Source organism: Piliocolobus tephrosceles, chromosome 4 (genome assembly GCF_002776525.5).
Source record: "Piliocolobus tephrosceles isolate RC106 chromosome 4, ASM277652v3, whole genome shotgun sequence".
In the NCBI taxonomy this organism is placed as follows: Eukaryota; Metazoa; Chordata; class Mammalia; order Primates; family Cercopithecidae; genus Piliocolobus; species Piliocolobus tephrosceles.
In genome coordinates this window covers 157,794,220-157,806,634 of record NC_045437.1, presented here as the reverse complement: position 1 = coordinate 157,806,634, position 12,415 = coordinate 157,794,220, and positions in this window count along the sequence as shown.

Here is a 12,415-nt window from a genome sequence, read left to right as displayed (position 1 = left end):
TCTGAAATTCTCTATCACTGAACCACCTTGATTTTTCTTAGCAAACTCAGAGCTTTTCGGATTGAATAAATAAAACAAGATCCAAATACATGCTACATACAAAGACACACTTTAGATTCAAATAATCTAAAAAGGTTTTTAAGGTTAAAAAAAGTAAGCCAAGGTGCAGTGGTTCACACCTGTAATCCGAGCACTTCAGGAGGCTAAGGCGGGCGGATCACTTGAGGCCAGGATTTTGAGACCAGCCCGGCCAACATGGTGAGACCCCATATTTACTAAAAATACAAAAATTAGCTGGGCGTGGTGGTGCGTGCCTGTAATCCCAGCTACTCAGGAGGCTGAGGCAGGAGAACCACTTGAACCCATGAGGCGGAGGTTGCAGTGAGCTGAGATCAAGCCACTGCACTCCAGCCTGGCAACAGAGCGAGACCCTGTCTAAAAAACAAAAAAAAAGAGGTAAAAGATGTACCATGCAAGCAACAACTACAAGAAAGATGGGGTGCCTACACTAATATCTGACAAAATATACTTGAAGATAAAAAATATTCCTAGAGACAAAAGGAGGCATTTTATAATGTAACAAGAGTCAATATATCAAAAAGATGTAATAATTATAGATGTATACTCACTTAATGAAAGTCCCCAAAGACAGATAACAACAATCGACAGTGCTAAAAGAAGAAATAGATAACTCAATAATAGCCGGATATTTGAATACATCACTCTTATTAATTGGTAAAACAACCACACAGAAAATCAGGAAGGATACAGAAAATCTGAACAATGCTATCAACCAATTTCACTGACACCTATAGAATTCTCCACCAAAAAACAGCAGAATACACATTCCTTTCAAGCTCACACAGAACATTCTCCAGGAAAGACCATATGCTAGGTCAAACGCCAAGTCTTGATAAATTTTAAAAGATTTAATTCATACAAAATATGCTATCCAACCACATGGAATTAAATGAAACATCAAAAATAGCAAGAAATCTTGAATATCTTCAAATATTTGGAAATCGAACATTTTTCTAAATAACTCATAGGTCAAAGAAGAATTCACAATGAAAACTAAAATATATTTTGAACTAAATAAAAACAAAACTATAATATATTAAAATTTATGGGATGCAGTTTAAAGTGGTAGTTAGAAGGAAATGTATAGCTTTAAATGCCTATATTTTAAAAATTCTCCAATCAATAACCCAGGCTTTCACCTCAAGAAACTGAAAAAGGAGGGGCAAGTTAAAATGATCAAAGCAAGCAAAATAAATGAAATAATAAGGATAAGAGCAGAAATCAACAAAATAGACAATGGAAAAACAATAGAGAAAACCGAAGAAACCTAAAGGCTGATTATTTGAAAAGATCAACAAAATTGACAAACCTTTAGATTGACCAAGAAAAAAATAGAGAAGATAAAAATTACCCAATAAAGGGATGAAAGAGAGAACAGACTACTGATCCTATAGAAGTTATAAGGAAGTGCTATAAACATCTTTATGCCAACAAAGTAGGCAACTAATATGAAGTGGAAAAGTTCCTAGAAAGGTACAAATTACCAAAATGAACTAAAAAATACATAGAACAATCTAAGTAGACCTATTAAAAAGTAAAGAAATTAAATTAGAAGTGTAAAATCTTCCCATAAAGAGAATTCTAGGCCCAGATAACTTCACTGGTGAATTTTATCAAATATTTAACCAAAAAATAATGCTAATCCTTCACAAAGTCTTCAGAAAATAGAGGAGGAGAGAATAGATCCCAACTAAATCTGTAAGATGCTTATTACTCTAATCCCAAAGCTAAAGACATCATACAAAAAGAAAACAACAAAACCCTCATGAACATAATTGTAAGAATCCTTAATTATTAGCAAACTAAATCAAGGAATATGTAAAAAGAATGTATATACCATGACCAAGTGGGATTTCTGCAAGAATATGAGGTTGGCTTAACATTCATTTAATATGAGACTATATAGAATAAAGGACACATGATTATTTCCACAGATGCAGGAAAGGCATTTGACAAAATTCAACACTTTATGATTTTTTTTTTAATTCTAGGCTGGGCATGATGGTTCAGACCTGTAATCTCAGCACTTTGGGAGGCCAAGGTGGGTGGATCACCTGAGCTCAGGAATTTGAGACCAGCCTGGCTAACATAGTAAAACCCCATCTCTACTAAAAATACAAAAATTAGCTGGGTGTGGTGGCACACACCTGTAATCCCAGCTACTCAGGAGACTAAAGCAGGAGAATCACTTGAGCCCAGGAGGAGGAGGTTGCAGAGAGCAGAGGTTGTGCCACTGCACTCCAGCCCGGGTGACAGTGCGACTCTGTCTCCAAAAACAAACAAACAAACAAACAAAAGACAAGAAAACAAAAACAAAAACAAAAAACAAGAGACCCTCTCAACAGACTAGGAATAGAAGAGAACATCCTTAATGTGATAAAGACAGATACGAAAATCTCACAGCCTACATCATACTTAATGGTGAAAGATGGGTTGCTTTGCTCCTAATCCTAAGAGCAAGAACAAGGTAAATCCTATCAAAATTTTAGCTGGGCTTGTTGCAGAAATTGACAAGCTGATCCTAAAATTCACATGGAAATAAAAGGGACCCAGAATAGTCAGAACAATTTTGAAAAAGAATGAAGTTGAAGGACTTACATTACCTAAAGGACCAAGGAAGTCTTCTCTCATCTGTGCTTAGCCCACTGAAATAAATAGACAGGCTCTTGACCACTCTGCTCACCCTCTCCCAAGAAACACTTCAGGAAGAAAGTGCTCTCTCTTTGAGGTGATGTTATAATTTCATCTAGAACTCTATAGCCCTTATAACTCTCTCCCTTGAGCTGGCCAATTAGGAAGACTAAATCATCTGCTTAGTCCTTTTGTTTACAAATTCTCTCAATTGTTCTATCTGAACAATAGCTGTAACAATAACATGGAACTGATATATTATCCCATTGTTATAGCAAAGTAAATTAATGCACAGTGTCATTAAGTTAACTTGCTCTAGGTCATCCAGTATGTGGTGGAGTCAGTATCTAATTGTGGAACCAGGATAGGAAGAGTTTTTTAAAAATGTATGATCATCTTCTAAGTTAGTATCAGCTAGCATTGATATAGCATTATACAAAGTCTATAAGGTAGACATGGCAAGAATTTTCCCACTGTTTGAAGAAATCAATGTTCTAAATATTTAAGTGATGTGTCCAAATTTAGACATTTGTTATCTCACTGGTGGTGACATCCAGAATTGGAATACAATGTGAGAGAACAGAGAAGGTTTAATTCGTTTTTTCACAAAAACCATGATTTAGAGAAACATTTTTGGGTTTTTTTTCCAGATTATATTTAAGTGATTATATACCTTGGAACTGAGGAGCTACATCCATTAAACTGACAGTAATTTCTCACTGTTACTTTGCTGTTACTGAAAAATCTTAGGAAGAAAGATTGATATTTCTCAAAACAAATCAAAAATCACCATTAAGAGAGACAGAAAAGGCAAGCAACCACTAAAGTTGGAGAATATTTTTGCAACATATACAACCAATAAAAGGCTCGTACCCAGAATATATAAAGTCTTTCTACAAATTAATAAAACAACTCAATAGAAAAATGGTCTAGAGACTCGAAAAGAACTCACAAAATATTCCAAAGGTTGATAAATATATGAAAGTGTTCTATATCATTCATAATCAAAGAAGTGTGAAATAAAACTATGGGATACAACCACATGCCACCAGGAAGTCTGAACTTTAAAAGTCTGACAAATACAAAGATACTGCTTAGGATGCAGTTTAGAGGGGAACTCTCACACATTGTTATTAAGAAAAAAATGCGGCCAGGCAACATGGCTCACATCTGTAATCTCAATACTTTGGGAAGCCAAGGCGGGCAGATCACTTGAGGTCAGGAGTTCAAGGCCAGCCTGGAACATAATGAAATCCTATCTCTACCAAAGGTACAAAAGTTAGCTGGGCATGACAGCACATGCCTGTAATCCCATGTACTCAGGAGGCTGAGGCAGGAGAATCGCTTGAACCCAGGAGGTGAAAGTTGCAGTGATCCGAGATCACACCATTGCTCTCTGGCCTAGGTGACAGAGCAAGGCTTCATCTCAAAAATAATAATAAGAAGAAGAATGCAACTATTTTGAGAAAGTGGCATAATCTAGTAAATTTCAATGGACCAATAATTCCATTCCCATGTATAACCTGCATAAAAATATATATTCAGGAAATAAGTACAGAATATTCATTACAGAATTATTCATTATATCCCCAAACTGGAAGAAACTAAAATGCCCACAAAAGTCAAATGGATAAACAACTCATGGTATGGTCATCCAATGGAATACCAGAAAGCACTTAAAAGGAATAACTATAGATACACAGAAATAATATGGATATATCTTAAAAACATAGCATTGAGTAAAATGAACTAGATAAAAAGAATATGTATTCTATGAGTTCGTGCATATACACTTCAAAAAAAGGCAAAATTAAACTATACTGCTGTTATAAGTTAAATTTATGAATTTAATAAAATTGAACAGTATCACAACTTAAATATTTAGTTATATGTACTTAGTACATATTTTAGTTATATATAGTTAGATGGAAAAATCTTCAAGACATATTAATAGAACTATAGAACAGTATGTATAATATGATTCTATTTATGTAGAACAGAACATCTACTTGCGTGATATATACCTAAAGCACTGTCCAACAAATCTTACTGCGATAATTGAAATGTTTTATAATCTACGCTGTTTAGCTCTGCAGCCATGTGTGGCTATTGAACACTTAAAAATGTAGTTAATAGCACTGAGAAACTGAAGTTTTCATTTAATTTTAATTAATTTCAATGTAAATAGCCTCATGTGGCTGGTGGTTACAGCACTGGACAGCGTAGCTATGGAAAATGATATGTAACAGATTATCTCCTGAGCAGTTTTTCAACCTGGTCACTACCGACATTTGGGACAGGAGAATTATTATTATTATTATTTTCCTTTGGATTACCAGTGCAAAACACAAAATGTAGGCATATTTATGTGGCTAGCTTTATGTATTTATTTTTAATCTATGTATTAATTTTTTAAAAACAGCCATAATAAACAGTTGGATTCCAAATACATTTTTTTTGTTGAATACTGCTCCAAATACATACCATACAAAGTAAAAATTTGAAAATATCTCCGAACCATAACAATAAACATAAAGTAACGATATAACATCTTAGAAGGTATTAAGAACAGAGGAAGGAAACAAGACTATGTAAAGGTAATGGGAACTATGGGAGATGGTGTTGTTAATATATATATATATATATATATATATATATTTTTTTTTTTTTAGTGACCAACAGGTAGTTATTTTTTATTTTTTTTTAAATTATACTTTAAGTTCTAGGGTACATGTGCACAACATGCAGGTTTGTTACATACATATATATGTGCCACGTTGGTGTGCTGCACCCATTAACTTGTCATTTACATTAGGTATATCTAGGGATAGGAGAATTCTTTGTTGTGCTGGAGCTATCTTGTGCACTGCAAATGTCTAGCAGCATCTCTGGTTTCTACTCTCTAAATTCCAGTAGTATCCCCTAAGTCAAGGCAATCAAAATTGGCTCCAGACCTTGTCAAATATCTCTTAGGGCAGAGGTCCCCAACGCCTGGGCCACAAATCAGTACCGGTCAGTGGCCTGTTAGCAACCAGGCTGCACAGCAGGAGGTGAGCAACAGGCGAGTAAGCATTACTGCCTGAGCTGTGCCTCCTGTCAGATCAGCAGCAACATTAACTTCTCATAGCAGAGCGAACTCCACTGTGAACTATGCATGCACATGCAAGGGATGTAGGCTGCATGCTCCTTATGAGAATGTAATGCCTATGATCTAAGGTGGAACAGTTTCATTCTGAAACCATCTTCCACCACCCCCCGTCCGTGGAAAAACTGTCTTCCATGAAACTGGTCTCTGGTGCCAAAAAGTTTGGGGACCACTTCCCTAGGGCACAAAATCTCTCCAGCTGAGAACCACTGCTAAAGAGATAGGAGAGTGATGGGAGGGAGGGGGCACTGTAACATTTTATTCTATTTCTGTTTTGCCTAAATTTGCTTAGAGGTAACATGCACATACATTTTCTTTGTGTAATTAATAATTTGAAAAGTAAGCCTGTTTTCTCATGAGTGAAATGGGAACTATGTACCTAAACTCTAAGGGTGCTCTAAATCTAAAGATTAAGAGCAAAATAGAAACAAGTTACCAACTTCCTGGAACAGTGGGGGAAAAATACCAACCAAAGTGAAAAAGGAAGTTCACATGAATAGTTATCAAGAACAGTGAAGAAAGAAGAATCGTCTCCTAGCTGAGACTAGGAGAATGATCAGTCATTTTTGCCATTCGCAAAGATAAGTAAAACAGAAATAGGAGCCATTTAAAGGAAGTATAATGAACCTGGTTCGGGATACATTAAAATGGAAGAACTTGTAGGCCATCTAAGTAGAGCTGGAGCTGGAAGTTGGAAAGTGATAAAAGCTAGAATTGAAGACTCAAGAGTTAACAATATCAATATATTCATATCAAATATTTGGAATATCAAGTATTTGGAAGTCATGAGCCTCCAGAGAAAAAAAAATGGCTATAAAGAAACTCTGAGCCATAACTGAGGATTGGGAAAGGAGGGTCACGGGAGACTACAGTATTGAGAAGTTGTAGGCAGATAGAAGAAAAACCAGAATACAGTTGGATCATGGCAGCCAAGAGAAGGGTTTAATGAAAGTGGACAATGTCTCCTTAGATCTCACCTTTATTAAAACATAAATATTAACATATCAATACAAGAAGAAAAGAGATGAAATAGATTTCATTCAAGAGAGAGTGGGGGTCAATCTCAAAACAGCACTCATGGAAGATCAAGGCAATAACTCTGGAACTGAGAAGTCACTGTCCCAACAAATAAACAAAGAAGGAAAGTTCTGCTGGAAAGAAACTCCCGGCACTTCATGCACTTCTACGACCGCCTGATCACTCAGGGCTCCTACGAAGGCACCCTGTCTCAGAACCTTATCTGTATTCCCGTCCAGCTAGAGGCGAGCAGATTACACTCTTTTTTTTTTTTTCCAAAAGAGTCTCACTCTGTTGCCCAGGCTGGAGTGCAGTAGTGCAATCTCGGCTCACTGCAACCTCCGACTCCTAGGTTCAAGCGACTGTCCTGCCTCAGCCTCCCAAGTCACTGGGATCAAGAAGTGTGCCACCACGCCCGACTAATTTTTTTGTATTTTTAGTAGAGACAGGATTTCACCATGTTGGTCAGGTTGGTCTCAAACTCCTGGCCTCAAGTGATCCACCCACCTCAGCCTCCCAAAGTACTAGGATTACAGGTGTGAGCTACCGCGCCCAGCCAGGTTATACTCTGAATAGCAAGAACTTCCTAAATGGTCTGAAGCAGGCCCTGGTCTCTGACCAGGCTAAGGCTATTTGAACTGTGTAACATGCAATCCACAGTTAATCAGAAACTCTCTTTGAAATGTTAACAAAAGACCATGAGATGCACAGAGGAAGAAAAGGAAAAAAACCTGTATTTTCAGAGGAAGAAACAATCTGCAAACTGGGGAATGCAACCTCCCAAGAAAAGCAAAAGGACATACTCCAAAAGGGAATAGGAAGCTGGTATTTATGCTTTACAGGGATAGCCTTACATATTATATTTAGCACGTTGAAGGAATCTGTGAATATTCATGAGGGAAGTCAAGCATGTTGCAGTGAGTAAACATATACGTAACATACATTCCATGTTCACTTTGGGGTGCGGTTTTAGCATTAAAGTAAGGTGAATTTGGCTCTTTGCATCAAAAAGGTGAACTACTGGGCACACAGACAGTTTTGTGCAGTCTCTATAAGCTGGCCAAAACTGGCTGGCTTGAGGTCTATAGCTATTTACCAGGAAAGAATGTAAGGCCAATCCTCTGTCCTATCAGAATTGTGGCAGGACCATGGTGGGCAGCCAGTGGGGTCGGTCAGCTGGTGTCAGGTAGTAGTCTATCAGGGTCAACGGGAAATTTCCAGCTGTAGTTGTTTCTGTGATGTTTTTCAGGACCTCGTTTCTGTTTCATTACAGGAAAGAAAACCTTATGGTAGTTAGTAACACAGGGATACATGACAAAGCCCTCACCTTGCTGTGGCCGTTAGATTCTGGTTTTGGTATGTCTCATTTTAGCCACAGGGAGTCTGCTGGGGTATATTTTAATTCTAGGGCTCCAGATTTTTCATTCTATGTTGCTACTTCTAAAGACAATGTTTCCATAAATCACCCTGATGTAATTAATTAGGGTTAATGTTTGATGAAGGCTGCAATACAATGCATTCCCACTGTAAGTTTCTAAATCTGATGTTTATATATGAAAACATACTTTTTCATTTTATCATTATCATTTCAGGAAGCTCTAACCAAAGACTCAAAATTCTTGAACTACGGAAGGTCTAGGGAGCTTTGAAACAGGCTAAAATTTGTGTGTACTTTTTAAAGGGAGAAAGACCCTGAAATTTTGTATGTGTCTCAAGAGGGTCTGTCACCCCAAAAGGTTAACAGTCATTGTAATTGTATTTTTCCTACATCAGGCCCTATTTGTGATCATTTGTTGAATAATTTGTGACACCTATTCTAGATGTTGGTCCAGGTGGGTATGTCCACTAGAAAGCTGGATATATGGGTCTAAAATAGAACTCAAGAGAAAGATTTGAGTGCAAAAAGACAATTCAATAAATCATAAACATATACATGTTAAAGTAGTGGAAGTAAAGATCCTTCCTCCTATAGTATACAGTACTACCGTGAAAAGGAAACAGAAACTAGGCTAGGGAACATATATATGAGAAGCGTAGGCTGATGAAAAGGAGCCAGGGAGGCCGGAGATAAAGGAGAACTCGAATCACGAAGTGCTTCGCTAGAGGGGGAAAAAAAAAAAAAAAAAAAAGTCCGCAGCGTCTACTGGGTTTGGCCACTAGGAGGACCCAGAACACTTTACCAGACAATTTCAGGGAATTAGTTGGGGTAGACTCCGTGTCCAAAAATTAAGAATGTAAGGTGAGGACAGTAAATCTAGCATAAGCAGCTTGCCTTAAGCTTCTTGAAAGCAAAGAAGCGGGCAAGATGACAGCTGTGAGCCCACTGAGTACAAAAGCAGTTTGGGTCATTACTTTGGTGAGTATCTGCTGGCAGCAAATTTCAAGACAAAGAGACGGACTTTTCAGAGGAGAGTAAGAGCAGGGAGGACCAAGCTGGGGTGTGGGGAGGGAGCTGATCCTCCCTGTTATAAATGCACTTTCAGAAAGACACTGAAAAGTGCCTTAAAAACAAAAAACTTTGAGCTTGCCAAATACCCACGGCCTTTCCTACCACTTACCTTCTCACAATCCCCAAATACTTTACCAAAAAAAAACAAAAGTTTCCCCCGAGTTTGGAATAAAGAAACTTCACAAAAGTCAAACCTCTTCAAAGTAGCGTCAGCCTTAGACATTATGTCCAAGACATCATTTCACGCACCCAGACCGCTCCCTCAGTGCACATCCTTGACTCACCAGCCTCTGTCTGCTCCGTCCTTGGGGAGAGACCGCCTCACAGGACAGAGCCCCACTGGCCCCAGGAGCCTTGCGACCCGGTCTTGCGGGGCTGATCTGCCAGGCCAGGTCCGAAGGGAGGGGCCAGCCACAGCCCTAAGCCAGTGCAGCCACAGACACACACCCTGTGGCCCCACTGCTGTCCTCTCTCCCTGCCATTCTCACCACCTAACCTCTAGGCACACGCCCACAGGTCAAAGGCCTTTCCAGAAAACTCAGGCCCTGCCAGACCCTGCCCCAGGTCCTCAGAAGCCCCGCCCCTTCCCGTGGCCTCGCACGGCCTCGCCCCTTCCCGGGGCCTGCGCGGGGGAAGAGTTGGTGTCCTTTATCTGGGTACTGAGCTCCGAGTGCCATTTCAGTGCCCACTGAGCAAGAGAGGCTGCTTGATGCTTTCCAAATGTCCATTCTGGGCACTGGGGATAGAGAAGTGGAAAAACAAAGTTCTTTCCTTCGAGGAGCTTCTATACCATGGGGGAGACAGACCACGAACTAATACACAAATTAAATCACTTAACGGGTGGCAGTGATGTGGGGCAGGTGAGCCCCAAAGTGGAGCTTGGCCCACGAAAGTTCTTGGCTTTGCCCCGGAAAGAATTCGAGGGCAAGCCAGAGGTAGACGAAAACAACTTTCTTAAAGAGGCAGAACAGGGCTACCCCATAGACAGTGGGTAGCAGCTCAGGGCAGTTTTGCAGTCATGTTTATAACTACTTTTAATTACATGTAGATTAAGGGGAGGTTTATGCAGACATTTCTAGAGAAGGAGTAGTAACTTTGGGGTCATTGGGTCATTACCATGGAAAGGGGCCCTAACGCCAGGGTGTTGTCATAGCAACTGCAAATTGCTGTGGCATCCTGGTAGGCTGTCTGATTGAAAGCTACTTTGGCCCTGGCCCTGTTTTAGCCAGTCCTTAATCTGGTCCGGTGTCTGATGCCTGCGTCTAGAGTCAAGTCCCGCCTTTTACCTCAGTGATAAGTGCTCTAAAGAAAAAATAAAACAGGGCTGGGCACGGTGGTTCACGCCCGTAATCCCAGCACTTTGGGCGGCAGAGGCAGGCGGATAACTTGAGGTCAGGTGTTGGAAACCAGCCTGGCCAACATGGTGGAACCCTGTCTCTGCTAAAAATACAAAAAGTAGCTGGGTGTGGTGGTGCACACCTGTAATCCAAGCTACTCGGGAGGCTAAGGCAGTAGAATCACCTGAACCCAAGGGATGGAGGTTACAGTGAGCAGAGATCGCACCACTGCACTCTAGCCTGGGCTACAGAGCGAGACTCTGTCGAAAGAAAGGGAAGGAAGGGAGGGAGGGAGGGAGGGAACGAACGAACGAACGAACGAACGAACGAAAGAAAGAAAGAAAGAGAAGGGAGGGAAGGGAGGGAACCAAGGAAGGTAGGAAGGGATGAACCTCTTGGGAAGATCACTTGAGGCCAGGAATTCCAGACCAGCCTGAGCAGCACAGCAGTGAAACAAGAACCCTTTTGGATAAGGTAATCTTTGATCAGTCTGGAAAGGAATGAGGGTAGAAACTACTTGGGATAGGTACCTTCCAAGCAGAGGGACCAACAAGCACAAATGTACTGGGGCGGTGTGACTGAAGCAGAGGGAGCTGGGGAGAGGGTCATGGCAGTGGGGAATATGCTTGCTCCTCTGCCCTCAGATGGAGTGAGGCTGCTGTGTTCTCCTAGACCTGGTAAGGACTGGACAAACCTACAGGCTGGACAGTGTGGCACAGAAGCCATGTGACTTCCCGTGTGTGCACTTCAGTCATCTGCATAACCAGCAATCAAAGGGGCAAGACGGTGTTGCTACAACGGTTACATTGTACCAAGAAGTAGGGAGCTTTTTCTAACCATGTAAGATAATTATTTTTAGAATTACCAGATATTATACAAAATGCCCAGTTAAATTTCAGATAAGCAACAAACTTTTTAGTATGCATATATTCTATGCAAAAAATATTTGTTATTCATCTAAAGTTAAACTGGGTGTTACTTGTATTTTCATTTGCTGAATCTGGCAAATCTAATATTGGAGTCAAAATGCCAAGTTTGGAAACTTAAGGGCAGTGCCGTGCAAACCATATTGAAACCTGAGGCAAAATGAAAAATGTATGCTCCTTATGTACGTTTTCGTGTTTTTGTTAACTTTTACACATTAAATTCGTTGATAATATTGAAAGGTGGTATCTTAAAACTAACATTAAATTTAAATATTTTATACCAATGACTTTAATGGAAGCAAACTGATCAATAAAATTGTCAAAATCTACTCCTCTTGACTAAGTGACGATCTTAAATAATTTTTAATTAACTTCGGGATTTTGCAGGATACCATGGTGCGTTGGTCTGTTCTTGCATTGCCATAAATACCTGCAAATGGGTAATTTATAAAGAAAAGAGGTTTATTGGCTCGTGGTTCTGCAGGCTGTACAGGAAGTGTAGCAGCTTCCACTTCTGGAGAGGCCTCAGGAAACTATGAATCATGGCTGAAGGCAAAGGGGAAGCAGACACATCTTACATGGCTGGAGAAGGAGCAAGAGCAAGAGAACAAGACAGCAAGACAGAGAGAAAGAGAGAGGAGGTGCTACATTTTCTTTTTGAGACAGGTCACTGTCACGCAGGCTGGTGTGCAGTGGCAGTCTCGGCTCACTGCAGCCTCCACTTCCCGGGCTCAGGCAATTCTCCAAACTCAGCCTCCTGAGTAGCTGGGACTACAGGAGTGAGCCACTATGCCCAGTTAATTTTTGTAGTTTTTGTAGAGATGAGGTT